The 17,006-nt window shown below is 39.1% G+C and overlaps 1 long non-coding RNA gene across 1 annotated transcript in view; it reads left to right on the top strand.

The window, feature by feature from the left end:
• LOC138641986 (uncharacterized) overlaps window positions 1-17,006 on the top strand; it is a 51,620-nt gene that overhangs the window by 15,166 nt on the left and 19,448 nt on the right. Inside the window, exon 2 of the long non-coding RNA XR_011313970.1 lies at window positions 4,237-4,339. This is a non-coding gene — a long non-coding RNA (uncharacterized lncRNA). The remainder of the gene's footprint in view (window positions 1-4,236; window positions 4,340-17,006) is intronic.

Below are 17,006 nucleotides of genomic sequence, written 5' to 3'. Positions count from 1 at the left end.
TGAAAATTCTTCCCTAGAATGATTAGACACAAATATTTTTCTTCCATTGCCATGAAAGGAATTAAATGTATAATTATTAATACTCTGTAAGTTCTCTGGCTGTTGTCACGTTATATTTAAGCAGCATCAATGCTGTAAACTAAAGCAGTTTTATCAAGGATAAATTACTTGCAAAATAACTATGAACGCTATAAATTATTTTTCAGAATTTTTAGTTTTACATGAGGGCTACTAAAATCATAAAATAACTATGAAAATGATATATTATTATATTGAACATTGTTCTTTTAATGCATCTGAATGCCAGTAAATAATAGTATTACTTCCAAAATGGGTTAACTTTGTATCAGTTTTAATTATGGTTTGTTTTAACACAGGGAGAAGCAACCTCCTTAACGAATGCTACGTGGAGTTAATTTTTACATGTAGATATGCACTTGCTAAATAATGATATGTAGAACATTTGTATTCTGCATGATTCAGTCAAATCTGTAAAAAGTTAAGGATTTGGGAATTAAATATGTTTTGGTACTTAAGCTTGTTTCTGTAGAAATATAGTTCTACTAAATCTTTTCTTCAGTTTTGAAATGATAACAGATATAGTTTAAAATACTAAATTATTCTTTATAGACCCCCTTATATAGTAATCAATTTAAAGTTAGCCAAGCAAAGTTCAGATACAATTCCCACATTTCCCATGATCCTTGCTTCTCATTTGCCTCATTTATACTGACTATAAAAAAGTCTGTTTTATGAGACTCTAATGCTAATATTATTTAATCCATAGTATCACCCATATCGTATAAGAAAACGCAAATACAGGTTTGTTTTAAGGAGCTTTATATTGGATATGTACAGTTAAGCTATCAAAACATTTAGTTGATTATAACAAATAAGCAAAACTTAGGACACGTAGATCAATTCCTTAACGGTTCCTTGAAATACCCTTTCCTTATCGCTACAAGAATAGTCATTTTAAATTAACTACAATGAACGTCTTGATTTTATCTTAAACGTTAACTTGATAACTTCATACCAAATTTTAGTTCAGAAAAGTATATAATCACTAGTAAAAATGCATTTCTGTGTGACATTATAAAGCATAGAATAAGGAATCAATTGTAAATTGATAAATATTCGCTGTCCCTTATAATTGTTGCGAAAGGATCATAATTGATGTGACAAGGACTAATGTATTAACTGGGGATGTAAAACAAACGATTATATGTATTTCCTACTGTACTTGTACTAATTCTCTATGAAACATGTTCACAACATTAATGGGCAGCTAATATCTGAACATCCAACTCATTTGCATTTTTTCCCTTTTTTAAAATTTTTCCTAGTGTCAGCATAATGCATAAACATGAAGATGTAACACCGGGCTCAAAACAAACAATATAGTTGTATACGTGGATCACTAGAATTAGTTCCTCAACTCTAAAATCAAATCCTGAACTTGACAGTTATAAGCATGATCAATGGTTTTAAAACAGTATAATTGAACATTTAGGTTTATCTAATGTCGAACTTTATGACCACTGTATGCTGCACTCTCTACTTTGGGCACTGCAGACAATTAAATCGGTACAGTATAAAGTTAGACCGGGTTCATATACATTTTCTATATCAATTTTTCACGGTTTTCAAGATCTTTTCATTACGAGACTAGTACAGTACAGGTAAGAACCGGTGTGATGATGAAATGACAAAAGGCAGATTTTCATCTTTGAAGAAGGCAAAACAATCAAGTAATTGATTCTGAATATGGGAAAATTATGGGTTTAAGAAAAACTATAGCACCAATTCAGGAAAACGTTATATAGCTTTTATATCTATGTACAAAGGGCTTTGAACTGTGCTATATTGTTTAAAGGGAATATGTCATAAAAATTACTTTTTTTTTTTTTATTAAATTTGTATGTTAAACTTATAAATATTTGATGTTTTTCTGATTTTCCATGTGAGTATATTTGAATCTTGAAATCTTGTAGTGTTCACTCATGGCACTGAGCCTTATAAGAGACTGACACTTTGTGTTCTGTAGTGATCACTTTTCAGCAGTCATCTCATTAGAGGCTGGTTAACAATGAAAGGTAATGGCAAACATAGATAACATAGGATTATGATCATTCTATTCATAGGTGATGGTCATAGCTCACTTATTCCCCTACCTGCAGAGTGAACTATGCACACAGGTCACAGAACATGCCTAATAAATTCTTCCATAGAAGTCAAAAGTTTGCAGTCTTCCGTTTCGCCTTGAATAGCTTCAAAATGGCTGCCCCAAAATCATGTATAGAAAATAGAGTAAAAACTATCAGAAAAAAAGTTATTTCTCAATTCATTAAAAAATAGTTAAATCATATTTGGAAAGTCACATTTATATTTCTAGTCCTCAGTTTAGTTATAGGCTATAGTTTATCTTTGTTATAGTTTGTTTTATAGAATCAACACATTCTTCTGTTCGTTTTCACAACCTCATATCGTATTACACCTTCATTCCTCCTCTAAAATGAAATCACCTGTAAAGAGTGCAATGAAACTGTAAGTATTTTTTAAACGGTGAATAGTAAAACATAGATTAATTTAGTCGTTATGAAGACTACTCCTTTTCATAACACTAGGGCATCTGATAAAAATATAGAGGAACTATAGAAGTAATGAACGGGAATCGATTAGAACAGTTCCATTCATGAACAGAGCAGCTGTAAGCTTGGCTGTACGTTTTAATTTTTCTATCATTGATCTGATTTTTATGCCAAGAAGCTGCAAACAAGTTTTTTTATATTAGTCCTTAAGATGCGGTTAATAGTTGCAAGACCTTAACAGATATGCATGTATTTTAAAGGTGATCGTGCATTATCAGAAAATGATGCTAAGAAAAAGGAATACTTTATAATCAGTTTATATGGACAAGCTGTATACTTAGCGGTCAGCAAAGGCAATGCTACCTTAGAGGCTAGTCTGTCGCTTTGTACATTGAGAATATATATCCAGCACTTCCATCGTTTTTGTACATGATTATGGCTGTAGCCACTTTGCCTGATCTGTAGGTCTGTATACATTCTTATGCTAGGTTTACGCATGTCAACTGACGACAGCCAATCGGCTATATGCAAGTGGTTCAATTACGTGCTTAGATAGGTTGACTGCACTTCCATGAGTATATAATTATTGTTAGTATGATCGTTCTATGTGCATAAAATATAATTATTCTCAGCAGCACGTCTTGGTTATCCAAGATGATGTGTTACCGGCAGCGATGATTTTTAAGCCAGCTAAAAAAAATCATCGCAACTGATGAATGAGCTTTTGATCTTTTTTTCCCCTGTTTCATTGGGTGATTACCAGCCTGTTTAAATGGTCTGATATTCGTGAACGAGTTTTCCAAAGAACTCTTGTTCCCCCAATTATCATCAGATTTAGAGGCAGCATTAGTGCCATATGCCGAATTCAATCGTCATTGATTGAGAGGCATTGAACAGTCCAAGTCAACTACTGTCGATTGTGTTACCGACTGAACAGTTCTTAAGCTAAATGGCAATAATTTGATGCACAGTTACTATAAAATGGTAAATAGTTTATTTTACATTTCTGTGGATTTGTGTCCAACATATCCATTAGGGGATGCAAAGACTCCTAAAGATCTTATAAACCTGGATCTTTTCCGTAAGGTCCAGTGAAAAACATTTTGAGTAGGAAGAGCTCTCTGTCACTGACAAAACATTTGCTGTCAGTCACAAATGTAAGCTATCCATTTTTGTAATATTAAACTAGCTGGTTGTAGATATGGCTGTGCTATGATCTCAAGAAGTATTGTACTACCCAGATGGATCACCATGGAAATTTGTGGTTGCACAATGAACTTCTGGAGAAGTCTGAGCGTCCCATCAACATTATATTTCAAGAAAATGCAGTTAAAAATCAGTATAGCTGTTTACTACTTGGGAGAAATGGAGCGGAGATAAATATATTGCAGAGACAGTTCTACAGGGAGTGGGGACAGGTAAAAAAAATCCATTTCATGTGAAAGATGGAGGAAAAACTATTTCAAGCTCATGCATACAACATTATATGGTTTCAATATATCATCCAAAGACATACTGATAGGGATTCTAGATTGTGAACCCCATCAGGGACAGTGATGATAATGTGTGCAAACTGTAAAGCGCTGCGGAATATGTTAGCGCTATATAAAAATAAAGATTATTATTATTTATTATCCTCTCCTAGATTCCCCGGCAGGATTACTGCGTGCCCTAAGTGCGGAACGCCTTCAACGAATGTCTGGCATGGGGTGTGGAAATGCAGGGAAGTTAAAGAGTACTGGAAACAGGTAGGGGAACAGATTCAATCATAATGGGCAATCAATCTTCCACAAACTCCACAAACTATGTTTTTTCACCAGTTAAGACCTCCGAAGACGCAACCCACAGGAGTTAAAGGGAACCTGTCACCTCAAATTGGCAGTGTTAGGGCTAGCGGAACGCACCAAATTATAAGAGAGATGGTATAAGGTGCGTCCGCAGCCCGGGGTCCACCGTGCAGAGATGGAACCTGTTACTGAGTAATGACGGACTATATGGTGGTACAATGTGGATACACACACGGGTTAACTTCACCCTGTGTGAAGGAAGCAGACCCTGTTGCATCACAGGGCCATGGTACCGCGCCAAGAGCGCAAGCAAGAAGTCTCAGGACTCTATCCCAAGACACAGGATTAGAGTACGTTCAGACCACTTGCGCTCGACACCGCAACTGGAATGTCAAAGTAACAGCAAATATAACTTAAACTGCAAAGAGTTTGTATGTTCTCTCCGTGTTTGCGTGGGTTTCCTCCGGGCACTCCGGTTTCCTCCCACATTCCAAAGACATACTGATAGGGAATTTAGATTGTGAGCCCCATCGGGGACAGTGATGATAATGTGTGCAAACTGTAAAGCGCTGCGGAATATGTTAGCGCTATATAAAAAATAAAGATTATTATTATTATTAAAGCACAAGAGTGCATGCTGTGCCCCTTTGGCGGACGCCACTAACCACCCAGACTTGGGATAGGAAAGCGCTCTATAAGCGCACGGCGCCGCACTGGCAGTTACAGCAATAGACACTGTATCGTGTGTCTTTATGTTGACAGCTTAGTCGGGCGCTAGACAGCAAGCATCCACCTTTTGCGAACAGTCATACGCAAGGGAGGGGATTTTGAAGAACGACTTGCACTCATCAACACACACACGATTCCAAATGTACACTAGCTCATGGCCGTGCGGCCATGCAAACCTTTTATAGCTGCAGCAAGAACAGGACCTTCCCAAAAGGACCAATGGCGGTCAGCCACAGCAGACGAACACCTTCAGGACCTTCCTAAAGGACCAATGGGATTTGCTGCAGTATCTAAGCATGTGACCCTTGATCTCCAACGAGAGATCTTGCCCTGGGCATGCTCAGAAAGGGAAGAGCAGGACTTAATCCCAAACACGTCTGCTCGCCACTACCCAGTACTGGCTACAATGGCAGAATCTGGAAAGGCAGCAGTAACCAGTCAACCAGTATCAGCCTGAGCTAGACGCTAGGACCGACGTCTCTGCTGAGCAGACTCCACTGCAGCTGGAGAAGAATGGGAGACCGCAGCAGAGATGGTTCGAGATTCTCCCTGTGCAGAGGTGGGATCCCGACACCTAACAGGTGGGATATTTAAATTTTACCGGTCCGATGGGTGGCATTTCCTCTTCATTTTTCCACCCCGTCCGTCCCTGTTGTCTGCAACATGTTAGTGAATTAGAGTATGTGAGCGCCATAGTTGCCGCGTGCGCAAAGCAATCTTCGGTGGCGCACGCGCAGTATGCTTTACCTAACTGCGGACAAAGCCAAAAAGCATTACTGCGCATGTGCCCACGCACTGTCCTGTAACACAGCGAAATACTTCTGGGACATAGTGCGCGGGCACATGCGCAGTAATGCTTTTCTGCTTTGGCCGCAGTTGGGCAAAGAATACTGCACGCGCGCCACCGAAGATTGCATTGCACACGCGCCAACTATGGCGCTCACATACTCTAATTCACTAACATATTGCGGACAAAAGGGACGGACGGGGTGGAGAAATGAAGAGGAAACGCCACCCATTGGACCGGTAAAAACTAATTTAAATATCTCGCCAATTTGAGGTGACAGGTTCCCTTTAAAGCAAAGATCCCTAAAAACATTCACATTCTTAGTTGTAGCCTTACGTGCCTTATTTGGCGAATGGCTTAAACCAAGCATCCCATCGATGGGGATGATAATAGCCCAGATGAAACACTGGGAGTTGAATTAATTGAGGCGGAAAGGAGTAAAGAGAAATCTGCAGGGAAAGTATTTCCGCTGTGGAAAACATTCATTGGTTTTCATTATAGCCCTCATGAAATATCGAGAATGATTAGTCCCTTTCGCCACACAGAATGGATTTGTCTGGAGGATCTGAGCGGGAAGTTAGGGGTCATGGGAACTATTCCAGATGTATAATGTCTATTAAAGATACAACATATATTACCGTAGAACGACACTCTTAACAATGCAAAATACAGTAAAAGAGATTCTCTTCCTTCCCCTATTACTCTTCTATATATTCAGCCTGTCTTTTCTTTGTCTTATTATTTCCCCAAAATTTGTGTTACAAGGTACTGATGGAGATCTATTTATGTATGTATATATTTTAAAACTTATGCGGACCTGTTGTCTGACAAGTTAGATTTGTATATGTACTTTTGGTAATTTACAGTGTCATTACTGATGTTATATCCTATCCTATGCTATGTTATCCTATCCATTGTTATGTTAAAAAAATCAATAAAAATGATGGGATTTGTTTGTTATTTTTAAATCAGTATAACCACCTATGGTGCTTTAAGTACATATCTTATGTAGTGCAAGAAGTAACATACTTTATTTAGTAAAGCGCTGCGGAATATGTTGGCGCTATATAAAAAAATTATTATTATTATTTAGTGAAATTCTATTACGCAGCCGTAAAACAAAAAATCAACAAAAGGGGTCCGATTCATAAATTTTTCACAAAAATTCGATTCAATTTTTGCTTAACTCATAGTTGTAGAAAATGTTGTATCTTGCGGTTTTATGAAAGTCCAGACCAACTCAGCTAACTTTTTGAAACATGGTGGGGCTTAGCAGGGAGGGAGGTATTGCCAAGCCTGGCTGAAAAATTAATCATAAATTACACCAAGAGAGTGACAGGAAAACATTCTTTTGTGGTTGCGAATAGCAGCTCAAAGATGTACCAAATTGCTTAAGAGGTGCTACCGCATTTTACTTCAGCTCACTTTTCATAAAGACTGACAGGTAAAACGCCATTCTTCATGAATTGGGGCCAAATGAGTAACATAAGCAGAAAAAGTTAATTTTCTAATAATAACCTTTTCTTGCGTAATATAGCTTAGCTCTTTTATTATACTCTACCTCTAAATAATGCCGTTTTTGCTAACAAATAATGTCCTTCTACGCAGTGAAAAGTGAATGCAGTACAGTGAAATCCTGTGACTCACAGGTGATGCCTTATCTAATTGTAGTTTTCCGTATGGGCCCAGAACTCCAATTCACTTTTGTCAGCTTTGGCTTTTTATCCTGCTGTTATACCAATTACCAAAAAAGTGACCCTATTTGTGGCCAACAAATAATATTGCACTCTTACTATAAAAAAATTCCCTGTTTATGTCCCATGCAGTAATAACCCATTATTACTATGCCCCTATAGTGCTAATCACGTGGGTCAGCACCGTGCCTCAGTGGTTTGCAGCGCTGCCGTCCTGGTTTCAAATCCCACCAAGGACAACATGTGCACAGAGTTTGTATGTTCTCCCCACCCTTGGGTTTCCTCCGGGTTCTCCGGCCTTCTCCCACACGCCAAAGACATACTGATAGGGAATTTAGATTGTGAGCCCTAAAAATGATGATAATGTCTGCAATGCACTGTGGAAAACAATAGCACTATAAAAGCAAAGGAAAATAAATAGTATATAAATGAATCACCCTTTGTGCCCATACACAATAATTTTCAATCCATACCTACATAGTAATAAATAAATATTTGCAGGGCAGGATGCCAGTACAATAACTTAAAAGGTTATCATTAAGCAATATGCTGATTATTACAGACAATATGACAGGTTTTATTCAGTTATGCAAAAGAATGTTTACTACTTTATTTTTTATAACTTTAGTTTTATAGTATTTTGCCTTTTAGGTAACATTTTTAGAAAATTATTAATTGCTGTTAACTGATCACCAAAGTTAATTCTAACACTACCTTCAAGATGCACAAAGATTATTATTATCCACCCTCTACGGTTTGTTGAATTGTTAATGGAAATTCTGCTTCAATAAACTAGTAAATCAGTAAAGTTGAATGTATGTATGGTGACACATATTTCAATTTCTAAATATTCTCTTAATTCTTCAATCCTTTCAAAATGTTCTGCATAGTCTACATCAAGAAGGATAGAGATGATATCAACAAGCTTGGCACTCACCTATCCTGAACGCAGTGGCTCCTTCTTGATATAATGTAACCTTTCGCATGTTTTCTGAGGAAGTTTCTCATAATTTGTCTTATGCTAAACTACGTAACAAAGACAACCTCCATATTAATCTGACTTATCAAACTTTTGCAGGATTTTGTTCTCTCTCTTTATCTATTTTCCTAGGAACTTTGTAGTTAGTAACACCTTACGGTATTGACCTAAGCACCCTCGTCCCTTTCTCCCATTTCATTGCTTGTTCTCACCAGCTCTCATTATTTCATTCATTTCAGCTTTGCTCTTTGGTATTGTTAATTGTTGCATTCTTTATATTCCATATGTGACCTTGATCACAATGACTAAGGCGGCACGACCGCTGAAACGCATATGATTTTAAATGCACTTTAAGCCTGTGACTGTCACTGGTATGAATTACCCGTTTGTGTCTCTGGATATAAAGATGGATTTCGGACTTATGTGCTTTTAATGAAAATGGAATAAAAGTTGTTTTTTATGGATATCACCCATGCTTGGCTTCTGCTTCTCCTTCATACTACTTACAGCACTGCATGATCCGCGCTGTGGGACTGAGAGGACGTGAGCTGATCTTTGTTGCTTTTTTTTTTCAATATGTGACCTAGTTACAAATATTTTGTGTATACCTGTTGTACAGCATCCACTTGAATTTTATAAATTTGTACCGGACAACATCTTTAAGGCATATTTAAAGTTTGTAAAATTTTTGAATAAAATGCAGCTCTCACCAAGTTGAAAAGAAATTCATAAGTCCTTTATTCCACAATTCGGGACATGGATGACAAATCGGACGTGCAGCGTTTTTGCTAATTTATTCTTGGCATTTTTTTAAGAAAAATATATCTCCATTATATCCAACCCCTACCTTAAATATGTTAGTACATACTTGAGATATGTGGATGACATATTTATGGTATGGGCTGGAACAGAGAAAGAATTTCAAGATTTTGTATCATACTTAAACACTGTTAATGTGGAGAAGATGCACTTTACATCAAATTTTCTAGGTGACAATTTATTTTTGGATGTAAAAATAAATATAATAGATGGACAGGTAATAAAATTTGTAATTTTTTTTTGGTGATCTCTGTTTTAGTGCATGTTTTTCTGCTCTTGTTCTTTTTCCGGTTGGTTTTCATGAAATGCTGCGGGTTGATCCCAGTTACTATGATTACGATGGTGCCCGCCTTTTGTGTTCTTATAATAGAAGGACAGGTCATTACAGAAGCATTTAGGAAACCCACTGCGACAAACATGTTGCTTCATTATGAAAGTGTACACCCTATGCATACTAAAAAAGCTTACCGTATAGCCAGGTGTTGAGACTACAAAAAATTAATAATAATGATACTATCTTTGATAAGCAAATGAATGAATTAAAAAATCAATTTTCTTGAAAGAGGTTACCCATTATCAGTGTTAAATGAAGCAAACAATCGAGTAGCTAAATCATCTCAAGTAGAATTACTTTACAAAAATAAAAATTAAAAACTCATCAGTAAAAGACCCGCATAAGTTTATTTTTAATTTTAAATACAGCCCAATAGAAAAAATGATACACTAATCTATTTGAAAAAAAAAATTGGCATATAATTAAAACTGATAAAGATTTGCAAAAAATTGGATCTTTAGAGCCTCAATTCTCATATCAGAGAAATCAGAATATAGGAGACATATTAGTCCACAATCAATTATTACCCATTAAAAATAATTGGCTGGAAGCAAACTGTACAAAAGGAAACTTTAAGTGTGCAAATTGTCCAAGTTGCCATCTACATATTATTACTAACCGTTTACGTATTGGGCCTATTTTACATCTGATTACGGACTTTATATCTTGCAAAACCAAATTTTTAGTTTACATTCTATTCTGTCCCTGCTTGTTCTGTTACGTAGTAAAAACAATACGACCTTTAAAAACTAATTTTCGAGAGCACTATCGTCACTTACCTCAGGAAAGGGTTCATTAAGACTTATTAGACATCTGCAAGAAAAACATAATTCTGATCCAGAGACCTTGCGATTCGCAGGTCTTGAAGTGGTTAATTGTCTGCCTCAAGGTGGTAACCACAAAAAATCTTTTATTTAGACATGAAGCTAAGTGAATCATGAAAACCAATGCACAAGGTCCCACTGGATTATATTATAGATTAGATCTATTTTCCTCTAATAATAATTTGTTGCTATCTGCAATAGAATGTAATTACTAAAATAATGTTGTATGCATAAAATTAATGTTGTTTCACAGTATTTATCACATGTGTTTAATTATGCATTCTTGTATGGTCAAATCCTTATAAAGGAAATGACCTCACCTGGACCGTTGAAGCGATCACACGCGAAACGGCCGTAGTCTGCATGCCTCCATAACCTGTACATCCGTTTTACCTTTCCATGTCCAGAATTGTGGAAGAAAGGACTTATGAATTTCTTTTCAACTTGGTGAGTGCCACATTTTCTTCAAAAATGTTACAAACACATGTTGTTTTCATGCTGAGCACCGTACACCAGTTGATGAACTGCTACACTTCAGAAACACAGGATCTTTCATCTCCACGTATGATTCAGGTGTTCCACTAGTGCCGTTCTTTTCTTTGTATCTTTGGTTGAGATATTTAAATAGTTACTGTGCGACATCTATCTCTCCTGACTGTCCCATACACAGCAATGCTCAGCTTGACTTATTGCTCCTACAATCTCTATGAGAGAGCTGCTGCCAAACTCTTGTGATAGCGGCTTATCTCCTTGCCGAACAAATAAGTTTGCTGCCAACAGCCGGATCCTTCTCTCCTCTATCATCATCTGTTGGGGAGAGTCTTGAGGTCCCAATAAACGTTAGACTATCGACCAACTCCACAGGTATTCTATTTTAATGTGTCTATCAATATTATAGTCTTATGTTTGTCATTTTATTTTCATCGATTGAAGACATCAATTAAAAACATTTATGGACGCTCTCCACCTCAAGGTTAGAGAATATATTTGTTGCATGCAGATATACCCAAGAGAATGAATAGCACTTCAGACAAATATAAGTGGATACTGATAATGGAATTGATGTTTCGCTAAAAAAAGTAACAAAACAACACAGCAGTAGCTATGTTACGGACAATTCAAGATTAGATAGAGACTAATGGCACACATGGTAAATCAGAAAATGTTGCTACTGCTGTTCTGTTGTGAAGCTCTGATGATGTAATAGATGCTAGTGATGATCAGATTGCTTCACGCAAACCTGGACCATGGCCCAAGTCTAGGCTCTCTGGCCACGGACAGGATTATTGTAAACGTTCTGACCTTCTGGGATCCCAGGTTTGTGTTACGATTTGTTGTACTGGTGCATTTTCACCTGTGCGTCACACAGATAATGTCGCATTTGGCTGGTAAATCAAACGCCGTACCGAGAAACCTGTAAGGTCATGAAATTCTCACAGCTCCTGTCTACAGCAATAGAGCGCTGACCTGGGCTACGGATCAGGGTTGTGTAAAGCGATCTGCTCAGCTCTAACTAGCAATGATGGCTGTAATTTGTCAGATTGCAACAGAATTCTGGCATAAAGCTATTTTTAATATCTCAAAGTTTTTTTTTCAACTCGTAGGTGCTTAAAAATGGCGAACAGCAACTTCAAGATGTGCCAAATTGATTAAACGTTACATACCACTTTACAAATTTGTGGCTTTTTACTCCATTGGACCCTTCATCAAGATCTGTGTGCATCGCGAGCATTTTTTGTAATGGCTTTCTTTTTTGCCATGGCAGATTTTGCACCAAATTTATCAAATTGAGTTCATAGTGTTTGATGAATTGGTACAAATTAAAAGATGCTGATATTTTTGATCTTTTGCTTTTTTTTTTTTACCTTTTTAGAGACAAAATTCAAACAGTTCTTTCAATATGCTTTAAAATGTAAAATGTCAGACATTAGAATATAACCGCACAAAAGAAAAAAAAAGCATAGACATACTTTATACTCCACTGGGTTACTGGAATACAACTCAACAAAAAATATTACTTTTCCTTTAGTTATAAATGCTGAATTAGACAAACTAAAATCTAAATGTTGAATGCCAAGCCTATAAAGCAAAAAAAAAACAGAGAGAGAAGACAAACTCAAGTAAAACTTTAACTTAAGACAAAATAAAATTAAAAGTAAGACACAAATTAAGAAAGCAACTATTAATTAGAACCAATTACGGTAATTAAGAAAAAAAGACGATGATTCCTTCCTGATTTGATTATTGTTTAGTTTCATACTACAAAGTCAGAGGTATTTATTTTTAAATCCTCCCTGTTGGTCGCCATATTACAGATAACGAATATCTTATGGTCTTTTCTGTATTTATTGCAGCAGGGTGTGTGTAGCAAGTGAAATGAATGGTAGAAAACTGACAAAGAAATGTCATAGATTAGTAAAGATTCCAGGAAATGATGATACAGTGTCGTCCCTCACAAACCAGGGAGCGGCATACATATAGTGCCTTTCCTGTCCTACTTTACACAGCAAAGCTGAAAAGTAATCTACAGACTGCAGAAAACTGAAGAACTTCAAGATTTGTGCAGTCACTTTTTAATAATAACCACTATATATATTTTTTTCAAAATATATATTAACAAAAAATAAAGTGATTTTAGTGAAAAGGAGAACCTGCACTATAAATATGTTAGCAACTGCCACAAAACTAGGGACTAGAGTTCAGCGACTTTTACTTTTTTCGGATTGAGTCGGGTTTCGCGAAACCCGACTTTGTCAAAAGTCGGGTCGGGTGAAATCGGCCGATTATTGCGAAAAGTCGGGGGCCGACTGAAACACGAAACCCAATGCAAGTCAATGGGGAATCAAAGTCGGCAGTGAGTGGAGGACAGGAAAACACCTACAGTGCCCATTTTAATGCCAAAAACATAACATTCTTATTACTTAAGCTTGTCAATCTTAACCTTCGTCCGGCTGAGTAGGTACAATTGTAACTATTCCGTTTTAAAATTGCAATAACTTTTTTTTCGAAAAGCCGTAGAGGGCTGAAATTTCGTGACATCTCTGCAGTTTTAGTCCAGAATATATTGGCCAAATTTCAATAAAATATATATGAAGGTACAATTGTACCTCTGCAGCCTGTTAACGTTGTAAAATTATGCAGCTTGACAAAGGTTAATTTACTTTATAATATTAGTTAGGCATTGAAAACTGGGGGTCATTTGGCTAAAGTTGTGGGGGGGGGTAGGGCTAGCTCAAGCTTTTCGTGGGCCCAGGAAACGCGGAATACGTCACGGCGGTGGAGCAGGGAGAAGTATTTCAAGTTTGCAAGTGCTGTGATCCTGAGCAAGCAGGGGGGGCCCACTCGTTGTCACTGACACAGGGCCCCTCATAGTACGGCGGTGTGTTTGCCTCCCACTGGCAGAGACACTTTTGCGTATTATGAGGGGCCCTGTGCCAGTGACGTCACCAACGAGTATTCCCCCTCACCTGATGAAGGAACCTGCACTTTCATCTGCACCTTCCTCTTTGTCCCCGTGTAAGGTGGTATAGTATGCGTGAAGGGGAACCTGACTTTCAGCAGGGTCAGATTCTGGCTGTGTAGAGTGCAAGGGGAATGTAGTGGTCTGGGTCAATGTACCAGCAGACTCATCTAGCAGTGGCTGGGCAATGGGCAGGATGAGGAGGAAACACAGGTAGTAGGCCCAAATAATAAAGTAGGCTAAATGCAGTTCAAAATTGGTAACAGGACTAAACAGGTGGCATTGCTTTGTTCAGTGGAGGAAAACTGTAATGAGTGGCAGATACAGGTAGTAGGCCCAAATAATAAAGTAGGCTAAATGCAGTTCAAAATTGGTAACAGGACTAAACAGGCAGCATTGCTTTGTTCAGTGGAGGAAAACCGTAATGAGTGGCAGACACAGTTAGTAGGCCCAAATAATAAAGTGGGCTAAATGTCTGCCAAAAAAATGTTCATAAATAAACAGGTGACATTGCTTTGCTCAGTGTCGGAAAATTGTAATGAGTAGCAGACTAAGTTAGTAGGCCCAAATAATAAAGTGGGCTAAATGTCTGCCAAACAATTGTTCATAAATAAACAGGTGGCATAGCTAGGTACAGGGGTGGGCTCCTCTGCTGAGTAGCAGACAGTGGTAGTGGGCGCAAAGTATTAACTGGTCTAAATGGAGGCCAGGGCCCCTGTATATTTTAACTATCATCTATCATTTCAACAAATTTGTATTGGCAGTGCCATTGAAGGATTTAACAGCACAGACTACACAGTGGTGGAGCAGGGAGAGGTAAGTATTGCAAGTGGTAGCGCACTGTTCGAGCTGGGGGGAACACTCTCTCATGGGCGGCGGTACTGGCACAGGGCCCCTCATATTACGACGGTGTGTCTGACGTTAGTTGTGCACCACCACCATCAGAGACACTTCATTGTACTATGAGGGACCCTGTGCCAGTGCCGTCGCCCAAGAGTGGGCCCACCCACTTGTCCAGGCAAAACAGCACTCGCACGGGTGCTTGCGCCAGGTGGTGACCACGGCCCTGTGGGGGGAGTCAGCCCATTTAGGGAGGTATAAAAGTGGCCTATGGTGGACATTCAGCAGCTGCAAATGGAGGAATTGGAGAAGTCAGTAAGAGGAGGCCAAAAGCAAGACATTTTTCAGGCAAGCTACGTGTCAGCAGGGGAGGGTGGGGCAAAATAATTTGAAATCTATGATTGGTTCATTTTAATGAAGGTTAGATCATCAACATTCTGGGTAGCCAGACGTGTCCTTTTTTCGGTCAGTATTGAACCAGCAGCACTGAAGACTCTTTCTGATAGCACACTAGCAGCAGGGCAAGCAAGCTCCTGTAATGCATATTCTGCCAATTCAGGCCAGGTGTCTATTTTAGATGCCCAGTAATCAAAGGGGAATGACCTGTGAGGGAGAACATCGATAAGGGAGGAAAAGTAGTTTGTAACCATACTGGACAAATGCTGTCTCCTGTCACTTTGAATCGATGCAGCAGTACCTGTCGTGTCAGCGGTCATTGCGAAATCACTCCACAACCTGGTCATAAAACCCCTCTGTCCAACGCCACTTCGGATTTGTGCACCTCTAACACCTCTGCCATGTTTCCCCCTACGGTTCGTGTGAGAACCATCACTGCCGCTGTGTGCTGGGAATGCCTGAACCAAACGGTCTACAAGAGCTGCTTGTTTGGTAGCCAATATTTGCTCAAGGTTCTCATGTGGCATGATATTTTGTAATTTTCCTTTATATTGTGGATCCAGGAGGCAGGCCAACCAGTAATCGTCATCGGTCATCATTTTGATAATGCGGGGGTCCCTTTTTAGGATACGCAAGGCATACTCAGCCATGTGGGACAATGTTCCAGGTGTCAATTCACTGCTTGTGCTGGGTTGAGGAGCACTTTCTTGCAAATCAACATCACTTTTGTCCCGTAAAAACCCTGTACCTGACCTTGCAATGCCACCAGTTTGTATTGCCCCCTGAGAAGCATCCTCCTCCCATAAATGCTCATCCTCATCATCCTCCTCCTCTTTGTCCGCCACCTCATCCAGGAGAGTTCCCTGAGCAGACAATGGCTGACTGTCATCAAGGCTTCCCTCCTCCTCGGCTGCAGACGCCAGCTCCTTAATGTGCATCAAACTTTGCATCAGCAGACGCATTAGTGGGATGCTCATGCTTATGATGGCGTCGTCTGCACTTACCAGCCGTGTGCATTCCTCAAAACACTGAAGGACTTGACAGAGGTCTTGTAGCTTCGACCACTGCACACCAGACAACTCCATGTTTGCCATCCAAGTGCCTGCCCGTGTATGTGTATCCTCCCACAAATTAATTACAGCACGCCTCTGTTCACACAGCTTCTGAACCATGTGCAGTGTGGAGTTCCACCTTGTTGTAACGTCGATTATTAGGCGATGCTGGGGAAGATTCAGCGATCGCTGATGGTTCAGCATACGGCTGGAGTGTACGGCGACCGGCGGATGTGCGAGCAAAGTCTTCGCACCTTAAGGAGCAGGGCTGGTAACTCCAGATAATTTTTGAGGAAGCACTGCACCACCAAGTTCAAGGTGTGAGCCAGACAAGGTATGTGTTTAAGTTCTGAAAGGGCTGTGGCAGCCATAAAATTCCTTCCGTTATCACTCACTACCTTGCCTGCCTCAAGATGTACACTGCCCAGCCATGACTGAGTTTGTTGCTGCAAGTAGTCGGACAGTACTTCCGTGGTGTGTCTGTTGTCGCCCAAACACTTCATTTGTAACACAGCCTGCTGACGCTTACCACTAGCTGTTCGATAATGGGACGTCTCGTGTGTAACACTGGCAGCTGCGGATGGAGTGGTCGTGCGACTGCGCTCTGTGGATGAGCTTTTGCTTCTGGAGGAGGAGGAGGGGTGGCGAACGCCTACAGCCATCTGTTTCCTAGACCGTGGGCTAGGCAGAACTGTCCACTATGGCTGTCCCCTG

Source organism: Ranitomeya imitator, chromosome 6, assembly GCF_032444005.1.
Source record: "Ranitomeya imitator isolate aRanImi1 chromosome 6, aRanImi1.pri, whole genome shotgun sequence".
NCBI lineage: Eukaryota > Metazoa > Chordata > Amphibia > Anura > Dendrobatidae > Ranitomeya > Ranitomeya imitator.
The sequence above is the reverse complement of the archived record's forward strand: the minus strand, read 5'-3'. Positions and strand labels throughout refer to the sequence as shown.